The sequence below is a fragment of the Zonotrichia leucophrys genome, chromosome 19, assembly GCF_028769735.1.
Source record: "Zonotrichia leucophrys gambelii isolate GWCS_2022_RI chromosome 19, RI_Zleu_2.0, whole genome shotgun sequence".
Taxonomy (NCBI): domain Eukaryota; kingdom Metazoa; phylum Chordata; class Aves; order Passeriformes; family Passerellidae; genus Zonotrichia; species Zonotrichia leucophrys.
This window is the reverse complement of record NC_088188.1, coordinates 1,490,832-1,512,557: the sequence shown is the minus strand read 5'-3', so window position 1 is coordinate 1,512,557 and position 21,726 is coordinate 1,490,832. Positions and strand designations below refer to the sequence as shown.

Below are 21,726 nucleotides of genomic sequence, written 5' to 3'. Positions count from 1 at the left end.
CCCCACTTTCCAGGTTGCTGGGTGGTAGAAGGCAAGGATAACACCCTCTCTGCTCCTGGAATTTATTCTCTTTGTGCTGTTTTGGGTAAACCTCACATGTGAGTGAATCCACTCCTCAAACAGGTGTCAACCACACAGCTGTGACTTTGCAGCAGCTTTGTGAAAGGGTGCAGGGACCTTTCCCAGGGCCGGGAAATGGGAATTGCAGTAGGGAGATGTTGGTTGCTGGCCTGCCCAGAGTTTCAGCCTCACTGGTCTGTCTCCATGGTGATATCTGAGCTGTGCCTCGGCAGGCATTTGCTCTGGGTTGGTTTCTGGAAGGTCAAACTGGAGCTGATAGCCAAGGCATGAGCCTGGGGAGCTGGGCTGGGAGCTGGGGCTGCAGCCACTGCAAATGGGTCTGCCAGTCTGGGTCAGTGGTCAGGCAGCTCCTGCAGCAGAAGGGCACTGGGGAGAGCAGATCCTGGCACAGCAGATCCTGGTTCAGCTCTTTGGAGGAATTGCCACTTCCTCAGGTCTCTGGAAAGAAGAGGAGTCTCTGGTGCAGATGGGCTGACAGACATTCCATACAGGCACGAGACACAGGCAGAGGTGTCCCAAAAGAGCAGCCCCACAGAGGCTGGGTAGGATCCCCAGTGGGGCTGCTTGGCTTGGGCAGGCTGAGCCAAAGCTTCCAGAGCACTGAGGGAGGGTCAGGAAAGCTCCAGGCTGGCCCAAGGCAGCCTGGCAGTGCCACAGGACCCTCAGCAGTGCCACCTCCATCACCCTTCCACCAGTGCCACCTCCATCACCCTTCCACCAGTGCCACCTCCATCACCCCTTCACCACTGCCACCTCCATCACCCTTCCATCAGTGCCACCTCCATCACCCCTTCCACAACTGCTTGCTGCTTCTCCTGGGCTGGGGAATGAGCCAGCAGGAAAAGGGAGTTTTATTTGTACCTCTCTGAACCTCTCCCTGTACTTAAACTGGTACAAAGGAATTGGAACCATGATGAATTGAGACACTTCTGCTGAGGGCTGAGCTATTTGTTTCTGAGTGGAGGGGAGAGGATGGGTTTTTGGGACAACTTTCTGTTCTGCTGGTTTATAACGAAGCAGAACTCCGTATTTACATAAGAACAAGGAACTGAGATGTTTTAACAGTGGTATTTTGCTTGAAAATGAATTTTTCATGTTAATTACACATCTGCAGAGCAACTCTTGTATATGGCACTTGGTGTTACAGATGGCACGGGCTGGCCCCTGAGAGTCCTGGTTTGAATCATTGCCCCTCTGTAATAGACTGAGAGCCAACCATGTGTGATATTCTTGACAAGGATAAACCCAGCTGGCTCATAGTAGCAGAAACCAACATTTATTTCAGTCAGTTATTGAGTGATAGTCCTTTCAGTGTTGCTCTTGTTGCCAAGTTTGCTTTCCAAAACCCCTAAGGACACTGCTGAATATTGTTGGGAGCAGTGATTTTTTCACACTCCTGCCTTTTGCCACCATCTCTGACTTACCTTTACTTTCCAAGTGTAAAACTGTTTTCTTCATTGCTTAGCAAGGACATTTTGAGAGAACAACAAAAAAAAATTTAGAAAGTAGAAAAGAAAAAGTAAAATAAAAAAGTAAAATTAATCTGGGAAGCTCTTCCTGACTGCTCTGGAGAAAGTTGCATTCCAGAGGTTGTGGGATGGGTATGTGAAAGGGAGAGTAGTTTGCTGCATGTGATATGTTGAATTTGTTGTTTTTTTAAAACAGCCAAAAGAAAGTACATGAGCAAGAATGTTGAATTTCAGCTCATGAGAACTGGAACCTGAAATGGCTCCAGGATCTGGGTCAAGAGGAGAACTTGGTGAACTTCTGCATAGAACAGATACTTCCCTAGAGCTACAGAGTGCAAGAGAGCCCAGCATGTGCAGGAGCTGTAAGGAGAGCAGAGTGAGGTGAGCCAGCTCTTGTGGGCAGGGAAATGGGGAGGGGACAGTGAGGGACAGCAGCATGGCCTGGCTGGGCCAGGAGGACACTTCAGCCCCTGGGGGAGAGCTTGGGCAAAGGGCTCACCTCACCTCGCCCCACAAATTCTAATAACTTGACAAAAATGCTTTTTACAGTAGCACAAAGAAATATCTCTTTTTAAAAGCATGAATTAAAATTTGTAGGTAACAGAAAAATACAGAAATGGATATGAAATATGTGAAACTTCGTTTGCCTATGAACTTGTTAAATGTAGGCTTTGATTTTTGAACATAAGAACATTCGTACGTTAAAGGTAGCTTAGTTTGAGTTTGTTGTTTTTTCCTCTTCCATTAGAGCCTGGATTTTTGTTTTCCTGACTGACAGTCAGTGTCTCATTCATTCCTTCTAGTTGGACCCTCATGATCTGTGAGCACATTTGGATTTCATTGTGCATGCAGAATTCCTGCTTATTGCATTTGAAACACATCCTGGATGGAGCCACTGGAAATGTAAACCAGGTGCTGAAAGCTGAATTGTGGATGGAATGTGTGAGGAGTCCCTGAGCCCAGGGACATAAATCCACCCCAAAGAGAAAGGAACAGCACTGCAGAGGTTGTAATTGCAAATCCCTTGCATGCACAGCAGAGCTGCAGAGGACAGGACAGGACAGGGTGATTTCCTCTTTATCCTTCTTTCCTCTTGAAGTCTTTGCTCTTTCCCTGATGTCTCCAGGAGCTGCTGTGAGCACAGCTGATGTTGCCTGACTGCCAAAGGAAACTTCTGCATGGTGTCAATGTTCCTTCCCAGAGGGGAGCCCCGGGGCTGGGAGCAGCAAAGAGGGGGCAGCTGGGTGTGTGCTGGGTGTGTGTGACACCCGGGCTGTCCCTCTGTCCCCAGAGAGCTGCTGTGGCTGCCTGGCAGGGCCTGGGGAAGGGGCATGTCTGACCCCTGCACCCAGCTGGCTCCACTGGGCTGTGCTTCTCCACGAAGGGTTGATGTGGTGCACCCAAATAATGACATTTGGTCACTGTGAGTGACTGGAATGGAGGAGATGGCCAAAGAGTAGCTAGGAAGGGAACAGGAGCTTGGGGGATTTGATTAATAAGGAAAGTCACCCCAAATTGTGGAGGGTGACTGAGAGAGGAATGGAACATAATCCACTATAAATATTTGAAGAACAGTATTCAAGTCAGAAGGGGGTAAAACCAGAGGGGTATGCAATAAATGCAAGGGGTGTGAAATAAATGCAAGGCAGGTGTCTGACTGCAAGATCTTTCAGGCTGGGGAGTCAATACCTCAGAGGGACTCCTGCCCAATGGCTTGTCTAAAACATGAACCAAAGAGACAAGGAATGACACATCCAGCAGGGAATCCTTTGTGGGGAGGCACGAGGAGATGGAGTGCCTTAGATATTCCTGTCAGCACTCAGGGCTGATAACGTGGCTGGTGCTCTGATGATTCAGAGTTGAGGCATCAGAAATGGGCAGATGAAAGCTGAGCACTTTAGTGCATAGAGCTGGTGGAAGGTAATAGCTGGAAAGTGTAAATCCTGAGATTTCTGGAAAAACTGTTTCTGACTTCACCTTGAAATAAAGAAATGTACTTTTGTGATGTAGAATGGATTTTTAATTGTGAATTAGACAGCCCTTGTGTGTTAGGCTGACCCAGTTCTTGCAGCTGTGGGGTGTGTGTGAGATGTCTCAAACCATGCTGGAGGAGGAACCATTCCTATTCCCAGGTCTGCACAGGATAACAACACTTGTGTCTGTCAGCACACCTCATAAAAATCATCTTTTTAAAGCAACTCAGACAACTTCAGCATGCAGACCAGCAGGGTTGGAGGGACTGAAGCAGAGTTATCTGGCACTGTGTCCCTGCTCTGAGGGTTCTCTGCTCCTGGCTGGGGACTGAAGGCTCCTGCTGCCCTGGAGGGCCACAGCTCTGCTCTCCCCTCCTTAATTACCTCTCAGTTTATCCCATGTTAACAGGCAGCCTACAATGAACTGGACACTCAGCTCTCTGTGATAGGTCTCTATATTACAACGTTTCTCAGTTGTCTGAAATCCTCTGCAGGAGCACATCCCAGTAGATCTATATAAGTGTCTGCTATATTTAGGATAAATTCAATATTGTCAGCAAGAAAGATCACTTACAGCCCTCCCATTGTATTTTAGTTTTAGTGAAGCCATTACTGGAGCCATGTCTTTTATTTATATTAACATGTTGTTAACTGTAAGCTCATAAAGATGTAAAGTGCATGAAATCAATTAGGTACAGATTTAAGGAGTGGACATAAAGGAAATTTTCTGATTTACCTTCCCATTTGTTGAATATAGACCTTGCATTACTTGGAACATGAAAGGAATCAATTGACTCTATTTAATTCCCTTAATTAATTTCTGTTATCGTTTTCCTTGCCTCTTTACTTCCATTTAAAACTACCTGGATCCCAGTTAGAAAATTCCCTGAAGTCATAACAATTTGAAATTAGAAGGTGTATTTAAAAATATCATTTGGGCTCTAAGAGCTTATTAGTTAACAACTATGTTCCAAGGTAATCCTCAACTTCACATAAGGGTTTAAATTTTTTTAAATATGTTTGCTTTTATAAAGTTTTCTTTGTTTTTTTTATTAATTTGTAACTGGAGAAGTATGGAAAGCCTCTTTCTCAGTAGAGAGAATTTTCTAAACATGCCCAAGCCCCTGGTGTGTTTTTTTAGCAAGGGAAAAGCCTATCAATTAATTTTTTGCAGTATTTTGTCCAAAATACGGAGACCTCTGTATATAAATGCTAATCAAATTAGATTTGGCAGGGATACAATTTTTTCAGTGCTGTCTACTTGTGAACCAGATTTCAATAATGTGTTTTTGATGTCAAAAGTTGCAGCTGAACTGCAGAATCTTAGGATTGCAAATTGCAGCAACCAGCAACCTTTGGGAAACTTCTTGGGTGGCCTTTGGTTGGTCAGGTTGGGGTTTGTGCTGGCCATGGATGTGACCGTGTTCCCAGGGGCCTGAGGATGAGGGAAGAGATGAGGATCTGACTCCATGTTTCAGAAGGCTGATTTGTTATTTTATTATATATATTATATTAAAACTATATTAAATGAATAGAAGAAAGGATTTCATCAGATTCCTAGCTAAGAATAGAAAAAGGAAGAATGATAACAAAGGTTTGTGGCTTAGACAGAGTCTGAGCCAGCTGGGCTGTGATTGGCCATTAATGAGAAACAACCAACATGGGCCAATCACAGATGCACCTGTTGCATTCCACAGCAGCAGATAATCAATGTTTACATTTTGTTCCTGAGGCCTCCCAGCTTCTCAGGAGGAAAAATCCTAAGGAAAGGATTTTCCATAAAACACCTCAGGGCTCTGTGGCCTTGGCTTGGACTGAGGGTCAGGCCAGTGGGACTTGGAGCTGTCAGGAGCCTTTCAGTAAAATCCTGGAAAAGTTGGATCTCTGATGCATTGCGTACTCTGCCTGAATCTCAGAGTATCTGTGCAATGTCTAAATCTGGAATGCGAGCACTTGGTTCCACAGGCTGCTCTGGAAGTGTTGGATTTAGTAAATGCTTCAGTGATGAGCTGGGGGATTGGAAACTGGGAATCCTGAGCAGTCCAGCATTGAACCTCCAGGACAGCTGACAGTCCTACACCACACAGGGCCGAGTTTTACAATTAAAACCTCAAGTGCTCATGAATAATGTATGTGGTCAAACCAGTTAATCACAGAAAGGGAATGGGCTGTGTGCTACCCTTTAATGTCCACTGTTGGGAAACAGGAGGGGAAGAGGCCACTTCTGTTCATTCTTTGAGAGGAACAAGCAGCAGCAGCTGGAGTTGGCTGGGGCAGAGGCTTGTGCTCTGAGATCACTCTGGAAAACAGAATTAGCGATGGATCAAAGTTGTAAAGTTGTCAGCTGACCTATGCTTGTGTCACCAAGCATTTGAAGGGAATTGCTTTCAAATGTCTCTAAATGCTCATCATCTAATGAGACAGAATAGAGTAATTCTTTAGGGAAAGAATTGGCTGAATAGAAACCAGCAGCTATGCCCCAGCCCTCAACTCACAGTATTTGGCCAGAAAAAGGAGGGTTTGTAAAAACCACTGGGGGATGTGTTTTGGTGGGCTTGGGTGGCATGTGCCATGCCTGGGATAATCAAGTTTTTGGTCCCCTGGGGCTCTGTTCTGGGTGAACTCTTCAGATGCTACAAGTGACAGATTTAAAGGGGGTTTGTGTGTGGTTTGGGGTTTTTTGTATTTTTGGGTTTTGAAATGAAGTGGGGATTAGTGGGGCTTCCCTCTGGGAACAATTTTCTAGGTAGATCTTCTTTAAGCTGCAATTACTCTTGGGGCCAGCTGAAAGTGAGGAGCCCTGCAGCTGGGGATGTTGTCTCCCATTACAGCTGGAGGCAGGGAAGTCTTTAGGGATTAAGAGAAAAATCCCACCAGGCATTTGCTGCATCTTACAAAACCAGGCTTAAAGTGACTTTCTCAGTTTATGACTGGAAGTCCCTTGGCACAGCAGAGTTGTCATGGATACTCCAACTCCAGGACACTAAAGCCCATCATTCATTACATTTATGAAATCTCCAACACTTTTCAAGCTGCTCTCAGTACCATTGCAAGCCTACATCAAAGCAGATGGTGCAGAGCTGCAGGAATAACCTCTTTACCTCCTCAGGCTTGGAGAGGCCTCTGCTGCTCAAAAAGCTCCAACAGTGCCAATAAAGTCATCACCTGAGCACCACTGGGGTAGCCTTTAATGTAAATAAAAGTACAATTTGTCATGGTTTCACTGGAGAGCTCTCACAGCTATGGGTGTGGGGCTGCCTTTTGCAGCCCAGAGCCCTCTGTGCTCCCTAAATTGAGGTGAGCTATTTTGGATGCATGACATCAGTCAGTGAGCACAGACCTGCTGACCCACAGCTGCTTGGCAGGTTTTGGAAGCTGGGCCAAGTGCTGGGATAAAAGGTGGACTCCATTGTTTCTTTCTTTGCAATGATGTGGGGAGAAATGCTCTTCGTGCTCAAGTTGCAAACTGGAGATCATAAGGAAAAGTTGAAAATAAGAAGCATCATGAACCTGCCTTAGCTTTGGAGTGGGTCTGGATTTCAGAGTCTGTCAGACTTGCCCTCATTTCCCTGTTTAATTGGCAATTAGTGCAATAGATCTCTGTGTACCCCTTTAGAATTAACTTCAGCTGGGTGCTGACAGATCACAAGGAGGAGGCAGGTGAGGAGAGGTTGAGCCTTGAAAGGCAGCTTCTTCCATGTTTCCTTAATTATTCCTTCGAGGAGCTGCCAGCAACAACAATGCCTTTGTTATTGCTTTATTGAACAGATGTAGGGAAACAAATACAATTTTTTTTTAGAAAACTTAGCTTTTGGGCCTGGTTCTAATAAATTATTTCAATTGACATAAATGAGTGAGCTGTCAAGTGCACCAGTATTCACATGATTCCCCCTTGCAGTGCTAAAAATAATGAATTGTAACTTTTGTGGAGCATGGCAGTGATGCTTTGTTGGCTGGAGTGAGGCAGCCAGTGCAGGGGGCTGGGAGCTGCTGGTGCCAAGGCTGCAGCAGAGGGGGACAGATCTGTGACTGAGGGTGCTGTGCCCTGCCCGGGCACTGTGTGAGGGCACGGAGACACCCAGCCCTGGATGGCTCCTGAGGCATCTCCAGCTGCCAGGAACTCTTTGGTGAGCACAAAGAGTGCTCATCTGGCTTTCTCTGGGGCCAGAGAAGACTTTGAGCAGCTGCTAAGGCAGGTCCCACCCCATGGGCTCAGCCCCTGTCCTGGGGCAGTCAGGACATGGGACAGACAGGGAGAGTTGTCCTGCAGGAGAGCTGAGCCCTTGTTGAGTCCCCAGCTGGTCAGAGTGGCCCCAAGAAATGTTAAAAAGTTTCTTTTCCCAGCCCAGCGCTTAAAGGAGTCAGAACTCTTAATTTCTTGGTCTCAAGGTTGTTTATTGTATTTTATCTATAAAATTCTTCCTCCTGCCCTGCTGAAGTCTGCTCAGCAGGACAGTTCCAGGCACTCTGCCTGCCCCTAGGGCAGTGTTATCTTTTTATACTAAAAACTACATGCACAATGTTTACAATTACTTTCCAATACCTATCACCTGTGTTAGACAGTGAGCTTCTACTCTAAACCAATGTAAAAGTGCCACCATCACAGCAGGGGATGGAGGCCAAGAAAAAGAAGAAGGCGGCTGGACACACCCAGATCCCACCATCTTGCCCCTGAATCTCATTCTAAAAAAACCTCAAAATCTACTTTTTCACCTGTGATAAATTCACTGTTATTCTGCCTAAACTGCTGTGGTTGGCAGATCTTCATCTAAGGTTGGTAATTTGCTCCATGGGTCATAATCAAACCCACAGGGGCATCTTGGGCTCTGTGCCAGGGTCTCTGAGCCCCCTGGCAGGGTCTGGGCTGCTCAGGAGAGCCAGAGGGATGTGCTGGGTTCTGACAAGCCCTGGCCTGGACAGGGAGGGTTGTCCTCATGCAGGGTCTATAAGAAATACCCATTTTTTGTGCCCTCACTGCACTGGGCCTTTGCTCTGTCCATGCAGTGCAGCAGCACTCCCTTGGTTCTGGCTTTATCCCATTTTCCAGCTGTTCACAGGGTTTTATTCTAGACTTTGCTTCACCTCTTATACAGAACATTTTTCTGATTTATTTCTTTCAAGTGAAGCTACAATACAATATTGGAGAGGATTAAATAGGGAGAAACCTTCCCTTTCAAAGAAAACAAAGGTGTTTTTTCCTTGATGGTTTAAACTGTAAGTGCAGGAATAAACACAGGAAGTTAGCTTTTCTTTGGATCAATGACTGAATTGAAATTGGATGAATCATTGATTTTTATTTATTTTTTTTTTTGTGCAGCGGAGATGTACTAAATTGCATCCAGGAATGCCATAACTTGGAAGTAAAGGGTTTGTGTGTGTCCTTATGGAAAATGAGAGTAATAAACACTGAAAGCCATGAATCCTACCAGGAGAGATGACAACCTGTAAAAAGAGAGGGGGGATTTGTAGGGCCTGCTGTAAACCTGCTTTGGTGTTTGTGGCACCACTGAGGCCAGGAGAGGTTGGGAGGGCAGTGTGGCTCTTTAAGGGATCAAGTTCCCAAGGATTTGGTGCAGATTTTGGCAGTGTTGGGAATAATCCAGGGCAGAGATGCAATGGCCTTTTGTCCAGCAAGAGGAACCTTTCCAGCAGCAGTAACTTGATGAAATACTTGTGTGTGATGGTGCTCACAGGGGTTCTTGGATGAGGGAAGAGATGAGGATCTGACTCCATGTTTCAGAAGGCTGATTTATTTAGGATATATATTACAGTAAAACTATACTAAAAGAATAGAAGAAAGGATTTCATCAGAAGTCTGGCTAAGAATAGAATAGGAAAGAATGACAACAAAGGTTTGTGGCTCAGACGCTCTGTCCAAGCCAGCTGACTGTGATTGGCCATTAATTAGAAACATCCACATGAGACCAATCCCAGATGCACCTGTTGCATTCCACAGCAGCAGATAATCATTGTTTACATTTTGTTCCTGAGGCCTCCCAGCTTCTCAGGAGGAAAAATCCTAAGGAAAGGATTTTCCATAAAGGATGTCTGTGACACTTGTGTGGTTTGAGATGTTGAGGGGCTGCAGCTTTATTTATGTGTTTATTTATTTATTTATTTATTTACCTAAACATCCAGGAGAAACAGTAAAGCCATCCTTGTGAGGGGGATGGGGAGGTGATTATGGTAAATCCACACTTCAGTGGCTCTCCAGTCATTAACTGCAGCCTCAGGTACACTAACCTTGCAAGGAGAATAAATCAAAAATGCTTAAAAGGTTTGGCTACAGCCCCCACCCAGCAACACCCACCTTCATCATGGTTCAAACATCAAAAATGAAAGACGCCTTGATAATAATGAAGTTTGGGAACTCAAGAAATTACAGAGGTCACCTCAGATCCCATGGCCCCTGAGCAAAACCATTTCAAGGCATTTTACGTTTCTGACCTTCTTTGTACATATTTGAAAGCCACAGCTTTTTACCTAAAGTGCTCTAAAGAAGATTAAACAGCTTTTTAACATCTGCTGTGTTCAGTGTGTAGGAAGAGCTCTCGGTTGCTAGCAAGATAGATGGGGTTTTATGTGATTTGGAAAAGGTGTTTAAACATACTTTGATTTATGTTTTTGCATTCTGTTACACTCTGAGAAGGGCTAAAGAAATACCTTGCTTTAATTTGGTGATTTTCATTCAGGAGAAAGAAATGCTTTAAAAACAAAGCACACCCACATCTAGAGGTCAGTTCTGTTGCAGGCATAAAATGCAGCAGCTGTTTAACAGCAAGTGGTGACTGTGTGTAATGAGGTGGTGCAGAAATGCAGAGTACAGAGGGAACCTGGGAGAAGAGGGGGGATAAAAGTACAGACTGGCTTGAAAGAGAACTAATATTTAACAGTTGTGGGAGAAATGAGAGATCTGGCAAACGTGGTGTAAGGAATCTGCCTTTCTTATTTTAGGTGATGAAATATCTCTGTGATTTGATAGGGTCATACCTTGCCTGCTGTGGTTAATCAGAGGGGACAGAGCTACTCTGAGGATGTCAGGACTTGGAATGTCCACACCTGTCTCTGTGTTGGGGCTGACTGGGGTTGCTGAACTGGGAAAGGTGTTTGAACTGGGAAGATGTGAGGGTTTGAACTGGAGCAGGTGTGAGAGAGGCCCCAGAGCTCTGGAGGGCCAGGCTGCCCTGGGGCTGAGGGAAAGCTCCTGGAGGAGCTGGGGCTGCAGCTGAGGGCTCTGTGTTGTACTTGAGACAGAGACAATACAGAGCAACACACTCCATTTCCAGAAGGCTTCAAACTGGTTTTATTCTAGCATGCTTGCTTTTCATACATTCTTACCAAAGTCATCAGTTTACTCATTGGTCACAAGAGACAAAGTGCTCATTGGAACAGGCAGCTGCAGGTTTCTCTTATTTCTCCTTCTTTCTTTCTTGGTTTCTGTGTCAATGCCCTTGGTAGGAAATTCTTTCAGGGGCAAACATGGATCCTCTTATCAAACTTCTCTCACAGATGTCGCTGTAAAACCCCTTCCACAGGTCTGCACCTCAGGGACAGACACTCATCTCAGTGACACCCCTGCACAAGGGCATCCTCAATTCACAGATACCCTGTCCTGAGGTGCTGGCTGCTTCCCAAGAACTCTCAGTAGAGGCTCCTCCTGGAAAACATCTCAATGAAACACAGCTGCACCTCAGAACTGGGGGAATTGGCAATATTCAGAGTCTGTGAGTGTTAACAACAGGATGTTCCTGAAGAAAAGACCACACACAGGGCAGGTAAAAAGAACTGGGAAGAGTCCACAACTGCAATTCTCAATCTCATATTTTCATTTTTCTATGCTGCTCTCATTTTTCCTTTTTTTTTTTTTTTTTTTTTTTTTTTTTATTCTTTATTTATTTGGCTTCATATTTGGTTCTTTATATTTTTGGTTCTTTACTCAGTAGAAAGCACCTGGCTACTCATGACATTTGGAGTCTTCCTGGAAGCTCCCTGCAGCTGCCAGGTGAACCTTACCCTGGTTGTCTCCCCTAAAACAGAGCTCCCAGCACAGCATTCACCTTTTGGGGTGGCTTTGGCTCAGATCCAGTGGAGAATGGGGCCAGCAGCAGTTTCCAGCTTAGATGTTGTTTTCTCTCTAGGAACTCTCATTCCAAGCACACATCTGAATTCAGGCTGTGCTCTGCTGGTTGCAGGGTGTAGCTGGGGGTGTGTGTTCTATCCCCACCTGTCAGAGCTGGGGCAGTTCTCTGCTGTCCTTGGGGCAGTTTTTTCTTTCTCTCTCCCACAGCCAACCCTCCCTCCAGCAGATCTCTGCTGTCCATGGCCACTGAGTGTCCCTGCAGGGCTGATCCAATCCCAGCATCCCATGGGGAGATGCTCCGCCCAGGGGAGGAGCCAAGCATTCCTACCTGGATCCAATCTGAGCCTGGCCCAGCACAGCAGCCTTTGCCCCCTGCATTGCCAGAGGAGCAGCTTTCTGCTGCCCTGCATGGCCAGAGGGAGCCCAGGCCCATCTGCAGCAGCCCTGGAGCTGCAGAGGAAAACTCCCCCCTTGTGCAGGATCCCTGCTGCAGCAGAGCCACAGCTGGCACTGCAGGAGGGCTGAGCCCCCATGGATGGGGCTGGGACACCCCCTGACACACAGGGGCAGGGACTGCTCTCACTCTGGCTGTGTTTTTTTTTCCTTTTTTGTACTATTGCATTTGTATTTTAACCTTAAAAACCTGTTATTCCTACTCCCATATCTTTGCCTGAGAACCCCTTAATTACAAAATTACATTAATTCAGATAGAAGAGATTTACATTTTCCATTTCAAGGGAGGTTCCTGCCTTCCTTAGCACACACCTGTCTTTCAAACCAAGACATTTGCTCAGCCTGTGAACTCCCCAGGGTTCATCTCTTAGGACAGAGCAGCAGCAAATGTGGGATGGGAATGATGTTTGCATTCTGCTGCTGCTGCCAGTGATGCAGTGCTCTGCACTCAGCCATGCCTTGATGTTCCCATAAATTCCCTCTTGGGGTTTGCACCCCATGAATCCAGGCTTTCTGCTTGGAGCAGCCTCACAGTCAGATCTGGAGAAGCTCCTTTGGAGAAGTAACTGTGGATTTTTGAACTTCAGATGAAAAGCCAGGTGCTGAATCTCTTATTTATCAGAATTTCCCTTGATGTTAATAAGAGATGGAGCCGAGCAGGATGCAGAGATTCAGCCTCAGGTTTCTGGAATTCACATTTGCTGTTGCCTGATGTACATTGGCTTGCATGAGTTAATTACCCTGTACAGAGCATCAGTTTTTCTTCATTTTATATTTAGATGCTTTGCTCAGAGCTCCTCTGCTGGGATGAAGGAATTTCACGTTGTCAGTTTATCCCAGTGATGAGTCTGAAACTGAAGTTGAGCAGAGCTTGTTTGATGTCTGGGTTCTGATAAAAGCATCTCTAACTTCCAGCTGTGGCTCCCTGAGCTTCTGGTGAGGAGCAGAAGGCTCTGCCCAGATGCCTTTGTATCCCACAGAGCCTGGGATGGGTTTAATGGGTGGAATTTTGAGTGGAGGCCTGAACCTGGAACATTCTGGGCTGAATTTCAGCAGCTGAACAAGGAAGATGGAGAGGGACTGTAGGGGCAGCTGGGGGGCAGGACGGTGGGGATGGACAGAGAGCAGAGATCTCTGCAGCCAGGGCAGGAACTTGGGGTTTATTGCAAAGGGCCTGGGGGCAGGGCCCTGCTGGGAGCTGCCAAACACAGCTCAGAGCAGGCTGAGAGAAGAGAGGGGGAGAGAGGGTGAGAGGGTGAGAGAGTAAAAGGGGTAAGAGAATAAGCAAGGTAAGAGGCAGGAGCTAAGAGAGCGAGGTTCCCATTACAATACCATAAATCATCTTCTGTGCTGAATATTCTGATTCTCACAAACCAGTCTAATACAAGATACAATTCCTACAGCATTTACATACAGCCTGTAAGAATCACTACATTACCACACTGTGTTACATTTTAAACCCTAAAAACTCCTCTTTGGGCCCCTTCTGTCAAGCTGTAGGGTCTGCTCTGACCCTTGGGCCTGTCTGCAAGCAGAGGGTGTTGTTCCATCAAAAGGGGATCACCTTCAGCTGGCCACACCATTGTTTTCCAGGTGTTCAGTAACTGAGGCATCTCAAAGCTTGCTTTCATTTCAATCTCACTTATAGTTTCTATATTCTCAAAATCTTTTGCCAGACAATCATATTTATAAGGCTTTCCTGTTCCATCTTCCCCAACATTGGACTTTTACAAGGGCGTGTGGTGCCAGGACAGGGGGAATGGCTCCCAGTGCCAGAGGGCAGGGCTGGATGGGATGTTGGGAATGAGGAATTGCTCCCTGTGAGGGTGGGCAGGCCCTGGCACAGGGTGCCCAGAGCAGCTGTGGCTGCCCCTGGATCCCTGGCAGTGCCCAAGGCCAGGCTGGACAGGGCTGGGAGCACCTGGGACAGTGGGAGGTGTCCCTGCCATGGCAGGGGTGGCACTGGGTGGGCTTTGAGGTCCCTTTCCAACCCAAACCAGTCTGGGATTCTGTCATTCTTACTGTGGGAGCCAGCAGGGCTGATGGTGCTTCCCTCACCTCTGTCTAATGCATTTTGTGTGTCAGGGTTTGATGTGCTTTGTCCCAGGGACAGAAGCTTTTATAGCTCAGCAAATTTGCTGAGGTCTCCACTGCTCCCTCAGTAAAGAGATTAGTTGAGGAAATAAGTTTTGCTCCCTTGGGAACTGTGGTGCATTGCCACTTTGTAAACACACAGATGCCATCACAAGAAAAAAATCCAAATATTGTATCAAGCTGTGATGTCTGAAACATTGTTTTACATTCTGAAAGACTCCTGCTGTAATATTGGAGAGTCAGATATCACAAAAGGCAATGGACAGGATTTAATTTTTTACAAGGCTACAGCTAAAGAGAGTGATAAAATTCTAATGGTGCTGCTCTTTTAGGGTATTTGCAAGGAAAACCAAACATCTTCCTAAAGCAAACTTCATGCTGTATTTTCAGGAGTAGGCAAGTCACAGCAAAACAATTTCCACAAGAGGGGAAATAGGAAATACCCAACCTTCTGTAGCCTCAACCTGCCCTCTCTAAGTGCACATCATCTCCTTGTGCTGCAGCTCTCAGCTCAAGTGTTCCAGGTGATTTCAGTTCTCATGTTGAGTTGGAGGAGAGATTGTATTTGATTGTAGCTTTGTCTTTGTCACAGGAGACGTTTGGCTCAGGGCAATTCCACCCTTTTGTTTTAACGTGAGGAAGGAAAAAGGTGCAGCAGCACTGGGAGTGCCATGAAGAGGCTCCAGTTCTTTCATGCCTGAATATTTTTCACCTTGCACTCTGCAGCTCTCCCCAGAGCTCGGTGGGAGGTTGGTGCAGGAGATGTCACCTGTGTCCCCATGGCTGGGGGACCTTTCCCCTGCCCCTCTGCTTGCCTCTCACACAGAACTGGGTCAGTGCTTGTGACACTGCTCTGTCAGGTTCCCTGGTTCACCTCGTTTTTCTCTGAACTTACCAGGAAAAAGCCAATTTGCATTAATTAGCAGGAATTGTTACAGAGGTGAAGAAATGCAGCTGTGAGCAGCAGTGCTGTGATGGATGTCACAGCCCCTGTCCTGCCCCAGCCAGGGCCACCAGGTCCCTGTGTCACCCTGCTCTGAGCTTCACTGCCCTCTCCTCCCTGTGCAGAGCCAGCCCTGCAGGATCCCTGTCCTGGTGGCTGCCAGGCTGCTCCAGGCACCCAGTGTGCCCCCAGTGTGCCCCCAGTGTGTCCCCAGTGCCACTGCGCCTTGTCCTCAGTGCCACCAACTCTGCCAGTGCCACTGTGCCCTATCCCCAGTGCCACCAACCCTGCCAGTGCCACTGTGCCTTGTCCCCAGTGCCACCAACTCTGCCAGTGTCACTGTGCCTTGTTCCCAGTTCCACCAACTCTGCCTGTGCCACTGTGCCCTATCCCCAGTGCCACCAACTCTGCCTGTGCCCCCAGTGTGCCCAGTGCACCAACTCTGCCAGTGCCACTGTGCCCTGTCCCCAGTGCCACCAACCCTGCCTGTGACATTGTGCCTTGTCCCCAGTGCCACCAAACATGCCAGTGCCACTGTGTCTTGTCCCCAGTGTCACCAAACATGCCAGTGCCACTGTGCCCTGTCCCCAATGCCATCAACTGTGCCAGTGCCACCAACCCTGTCCCCAGTGCCACCAAACGTGCCAGTGCCACTGTGCCCTGTCTCCAATGCCATCAACTGTGCCAGTGCCACTGCACCCTGTCCCCAGTGCCACCAGCTCTGCCAGTGCCCCCGGTGTGCCCCCAGTGCCACCAACCCTGCCAGTGCCTCTGTGCCCTGTCCCCAGCGCTGCTGTTTGTCGCCCTCCTGCCCAGCTGCCCCTCGGTGGCACAGAAAGCCCAAACTCGCCAGCTCTGTGCCCTGCAGGGTCCCTGCTGCTCCCCCTGCCCCTCCCCAGAGCAGGGACAGCCCACCCTGCCCTCACACCACAATTCCAGATTCTCTCTCAGGATCCCCATCAGTAAAAGCAGCCTGGGGAGAGGAGAATGCAGCTTTCTCTGACTCACATTTTCAGAAGCTGTAAATAGTACAATAAACTTAAACTTCCCCAGAAAGCACTTTGTGCAATCTGAGCATTTTTCACCCTAATTTGTCATCTCTGTAAAGTATCCTTTTTTCCATTACAGATTTATTGTTTTGCTTTGCCCAGTGCTTCCTGAAGCCTGTCAGTATCACTTTTAAAACTGTATATATAATAAGGGACTTGTCAATTAAACAAACAGAAGAAAATCACCCAGAAAATGCTTTGGAGTTTGGTTATTTAAATAACAACCTTGTCCCTGTGGAGCATCTGCAGCCAAGACAAATAAAATCCCTCAGGTTTGATTCCTGAAGGAGCTGACAAGAAAGATGGAGAGACACAATTCACAAGGGTCTGGAGTGACAGGACAAGGGGGAATGGCTTCAAACTGGGGGATAATGGGCTTAGATGGGATATTGGGAATTAGGAATTGTTCCCTGGGAGGGTGGGCAGGCCCTGGCACAGCTGTGGCTGCCCCTGGATCCCTGGCAGTGCCCAAGGCCAGGCTGGACATTGGGACACCCTGGGACAGTGGGAGGTGTCCCTGCCATGGCAGGGGTGGCACTGAATGGGATTTAAGGTCCCTTCCAACCCAAACCATTCTGGGATGCTGGGAAAGGGCAGCACAGGCTGAGTCCACCCTGGGAGCTGCTGACAGAGCTGGGCTCAGCCATTCTTCTCCAAATCCATCTGGTGAGCATAAATGAGAAAAGGGAGGGCTTCTGGTAGTTGTTCTTTGAGCCATGTGGAAACCATATTTACAGGGTAAAGAGATAATAGAGAAAATAGTGACAATATAATGGAGCAGGGTCTGGAAAAATCCAGCTGGAAAACTGTCTTGACCTCCACCAGAGCTTTACAAGGAGGCAGTGGTGGGGAAAAGCCACTCATCCAGATTTAATCCTTTCTGTTTTGTCCAGGTTATTCCTTAGATCTGGATGTTAATCCTTTAATTTGTGGTGTCCAGAGAACACCTGGGCACTGGCAAGGCTGGGTGATGGTGTGAACATCAGGGTGTGTTTGGCAGCAGAGCTCAGGGCAGGGTCAGCTCTGGGCAGGAAGGTCCCTGTCCCTTGTGCTGCATGCTCAGGAGCACAAAGTGCAGCCCCAGAGCAGAGCAGGTGCTGGAATGGGGATCCCTGAGCCCGTGGGGCAGGGCTGGGAGGGCTGAGGCTGCAGCTGCGTTTGTAGAGCACCTCAGTTACAGCTGATCCACCAGGGAATGCTGGCTTAGCACTCAGCCAGGGCCAGGCTTTGCTATTCTGCTCAGATGCACACTAACAGCTACTTGGAGATCTGTTCCAGGGATATAAATAGGCTTTAGCAGGTAAAGCACTAGCTTGGAGTTGTAAATAAAGATGTCAAATGATAGTCCATAACCAAACTGCAGATCCTGGGTGGAGGGTGATGGCTTTTGCTGTGTTCATGGGTATCTTATATCTAATGCACCATAAAAGTGCTGGGTTTTATAGCCAGGGTTGTGCTGAAGTGAGGGATGGTACATCCCCAGCCTCCAGCACTCCCTCTGAGCATTCCCTGTGCCCAGCAACTGCACAGCCCAGTGAGGTTTTCATTGAGGGTCCATATGGGAAGCATATGGAAAAAGATCTCTTTGATCTGTCATTTATTAATGGCACCTTATGAAATATTTTGTTTGTTTGTCTTTCAGGGCTGTTCTTGCCTTCCCATGAAATTCCACTCCTCCCCTGGGTAAGCTGATGCTGTTGTTTAGTTCTGGGGAGGTGAAAAAAGATCCCTCTGCTGTGCTGGGGTCACCCTGGGCCCACCCAGCCCCTCTGTCAGTGCCTGCTCAGCTGGGCAGGGCTCACAGGACACAGGGAAAGGGATCAGGGCAGGGAGGGATCCCTCACCAGCTGCTGCCATGGGCAAACACACTCAGCTGGGGGAAGCCAGTTCCATTTATCAAACACATCACATCACAGGAGCAAACTGAGAAATAAACCCAAATCTCAAAACACCTTCTCCAAACCCCTCCTTTCTTCCCAGGCTCATCTTCCCTCCTCATCTGTTCTCCCTCCTCCCCAGAGGCTCAGGGTGATGGGAATGGGGCTGTGGTCAGCCCATCACACATTGTCCCTGCTGCTCCTTCCTCCAGAGGCCTTGGGCTCCTCATCCTCTGCCCTGCCCCAGCCTGGGGTCCCTCCCAGGGGAGAGTTCTGCAGGAACTGCCCCAGTGTGGGTCCCTTTATCCATGGGCTCAGTCCCTCAGGAACTGCCATGTGGTCCATTTCCATGGGCTCAGTCCTCAGACTGTCCAGGATCCATTCCATGCCAGTCAGGAGCTGCCAGGTCCCATTCATGGGCTCAGTCCCTCAGGCTGTTGGGATCCCATTTCCCATGGGCTCAGTCCCTCAGGAGCTGTTTGGGGATCCTTTCCTGGGCTCAGTCCCTCAGGAGTGCCCACTGAGGTCCCTCTCCCAGGCCCTGCACAACTGTCCCTGGGGCCCTCTCTCCCATGGATGCCAGCCTCCTCAGCCCCCCCTGCTCTGCCCTGGGCTGCTCCAGGCCCTGCAGGGGGATCTCTGCTCCCTGTGCCCTCAGGTGTCTCTCCAGGGGCTGCACCCTGGCATCTTTGAGGAACCTCAGCTCCAGCACCTGGAGCAACTTCAGCCCTGCCGTTGGTCCCTGCAGAGTTCATTCTCTCAGAGATTCTCACTCCTCCCTTCTCCAGCTGCAGTGGGGCAGTTTGGGGTTTTTTTCCCTCCATTCTTATCTCAGTTACCCCAGAGGTGCTGCCACAGTCCCTGCTGGGCTGGGCCTTGGCCTGCACTGGGTCTGGAGGCAGCTGGAATTGGCTCCATCAGTCACCTGCAGCCTCTCCATCCCCAGTCAAACCCCAAACACAAGTGAGGGTTAAACTGCAGCCTGGGGAATCAGCAGCAGCAGCAGCAGAGATCCCTCAGAAGGCTCTTGCTTCTCTGAAAGTGCCCTTGATGATGCAGATTGAAGGGAGATCAGTATGGAAAACATGACCTAGATGTTCTTTCTAAACAGAATACTTATATATACACACATAAATATATATATGATATAATCATCCTGCAAGCCCTGGCAGCTCTTTAAAGGAGCAGCAAAAGCTCTTTTTCTTCAGAAATACCACATCAACAGCCTGAGCACAGTCCCCAGTGATTAAAGCTACACCTACAAGAGAAGCTGGAAGCTCTGCCAGTAAACCTTCCTGCTGCTAATGCTGCTCAAAGACCCTTCATTATCCCACCCAAGGCAGAGCTGAAAAACAGATCCTCTCCAGCACCCCTGCATCAAAAAGGAGAGATTCAGGCAGTGGCAGCAGAATCAAATATACAGAAATATTCTACTCTTTCTGCAGTGATTTGCAGACGCCCCTGAGACCCCCATTCCATGTACAGAGGCTGTGCTTCCCATGAGTGGCCATTTGATTGCCCACTCAGAATTTTTCCAGAAAGCTGTTTTGCATTAGGAGTATGTTTTAATATGAAATCTAGTAGCTGAATAATTGATAAATTATGGCCATGAATAGCTTAAATATAATTAGTTATTATGAGGTAGAGAATTGTCATTTTTATAAGGAGGACTATCAGGTTATTATTGTAGGACTTGAATAACCATTTATTAAACATTAACATAATTACAATTAACCCTTTTTGGGTCATTGCTTGTATCTGTCAAAATTTATTTTGTTCCCTGGTAGACTTGTAGTCCAAATTAATGTTGAGACCTTGTAGTTGTTTATCATAAATGATCTCATAAGCCAAGATGGAAGTGAATAAACAGCAAGGCAGCTCACAGGTTTGTACTGGCCACTGCAGTGATCCAGCTCAGGGAGCCACTGTAGTGAAAATAAAAATATGGGCTTAAAAGGGTTTGAGTCAGAGGTAGGTGTTGCCCTGGCCATTTGCACAAGGGTGGGTAACAGGCTCCAATGTGCCTCCAGGTCCCCAGTGCACTACTGAGATCCTCCACACTAAAGAAGTAAAATGTAAGAAGTAAATGTGAGAATTAAATCCAATAAATGATGTTTTATTCACTGAATTGTCCATCTGAGTAACTTGCCCCAACCCTGGTCTAAAGCTTTATTCCAAAACTCAAGTTTTGAGATCCCAGTTCTCCCAGCATTTCCTGGTCAGGCACATTTTCTCTAAATGAGCAGCATCACTGACTTCCCCAGGGCTGTCCTGGGCACTGCCCAGGGAATGGGCACAGCCCCGAGGCTGCCAGAGCTCCAGGAGCTCCAGGGATGCCCAGGCTGGGATTGTTGGGGTGTCTGGGCAGGGCCAGGGCTGGACTGGGTGATCCCTGGGGATCCCTTTTCTCTCAGAATATTCTGATTTCAACTGGCAGCTGTAACTGGGAAGCTTCAGGCCTGAAGTCCTTAATTTCAGTTATCTCAAGAGGTCTCCAGGCAGACACAGAATAATTTCTGTGTGGCCCCAGAGTGGCTGCCAGTCCTGGGCAGTGAGAGCTCTGTGCTGGGTGCAGTCCTGAGCCAGTGAGCCCTGGTTCCTCCTCCATCCACACTGAACCACCACAGGCAGCTCAGTGGCTAAACTGAGCTCAGGGCTTTTCTCATTGTTTTATTTTTATTTAATGTATATGCATATCTATCATTTCAAAGTGACCTACTCAGTTTTTACTTTGTGCAGTTTAGGTACAGGAAGGAAAGAATCCATCTGTGGCATTTCCCTGTGCAAGATGCCAAATGTTCAGTTGGAAAGGAGGTTTCTTCCCCCAGTCAGGTGAGTGTGAGTGCTCAGAGCTGTGCCATGTTCACCCTGCTCTCCAGGAGCCTTTTCCTGCCTTCAGCCACCCTTCCCCTCTCCAGAAAATGCAGTGTCAGAGGTGGAGATGGCCAGAATTATGAATTATGCCAAAGAATCCTTGGTGTGTCCTGTGTCTGAGCAGCAGGGCACTGAGCAGGTAGAACAGAAACACCCTCTGTGAGCTGTGCTGCTGGAGCTGCTGGGATTTGCCCTGGGGGTTGTGAACAGCATCTCCAAACCCTGTGAATGTTCAGGGGGATTTCTGGAAATGGAGGAACATTTCCCAGGGAGAGCAAAGCAGTTTGGAAAGCTGCTGGTGGGATGTGTTTGGGAGTTTTGTGTCTCTTTATTTCCTATCACCTCTGTGGGTCATAATAACCTTTCTTTTTCCCTTTTTCCCCCCACAGAACTGTCTCCTCTGTACCTCAAGAACTTCCTGTAGGAAATTTTTAGACTGCTGGTGGAGCCCCATGGAATGAGTCAGCTCTGTGCTGCTTTCAGTCCTGTGAATGAAAGGAGTCTGGAGGCATAATTTCCTTATTACTGCAGCATGGGTTTGAGAAAATTGTAGAATTCACTGCTTTCTCATAGATATGTCTGTCTAATTGACAGAAAGAAAACACCAAAGCCTCGTGTGAATCAGAATTCCAGAATCATTAAGGATGGGGAAAAAACTCCAGGATCAGCAAGTCCAACCTGTGACTGGCCCAGCCCAGAGCTCTGAGTGCCACCTCCAGCCCTTCCTTGGGCACTTCCAGGGATGGGCACTCCAAACCTCCCTGGGCAGCTGTGCCAGTGCTGAGCCCCCTTTCCATGGGGAAATTCCTGCTGCTGTCCCCCCTGAGCTGCCC

General features: G+C 47.9%; 1 long non-coding RNA gene across 1 annotated transcript in view; it reads left to right on the top strand.

Annotated features, from left to right (window-relative positions):
• LOC135455798 (uncharacterized) overlaps window positions 1–21,502 on the top strand; it is a 58,489-nt gene extending 36,987 nt beyond the window's left edge. The window contains exons 4-7 of the long non-coding RNA XR_010442394.1: window positions 1,747–1,931; window positions 17,785–17,825; window positions 20,759–20,851; window positions 21,283–21,502. This is a non-coding gene — a long non-coding RNA (uncharacterized LOC135455798). The remainder of the gene's footprint in view (window positions 1–1,746; window positions 1,932–17,784; window positions 17,826–20,758; window positions 20,852–21,282) is intronic.
• The last annotated feature ends 224 nt before the right edge of the window (window positions 21,503–21,726 follow it).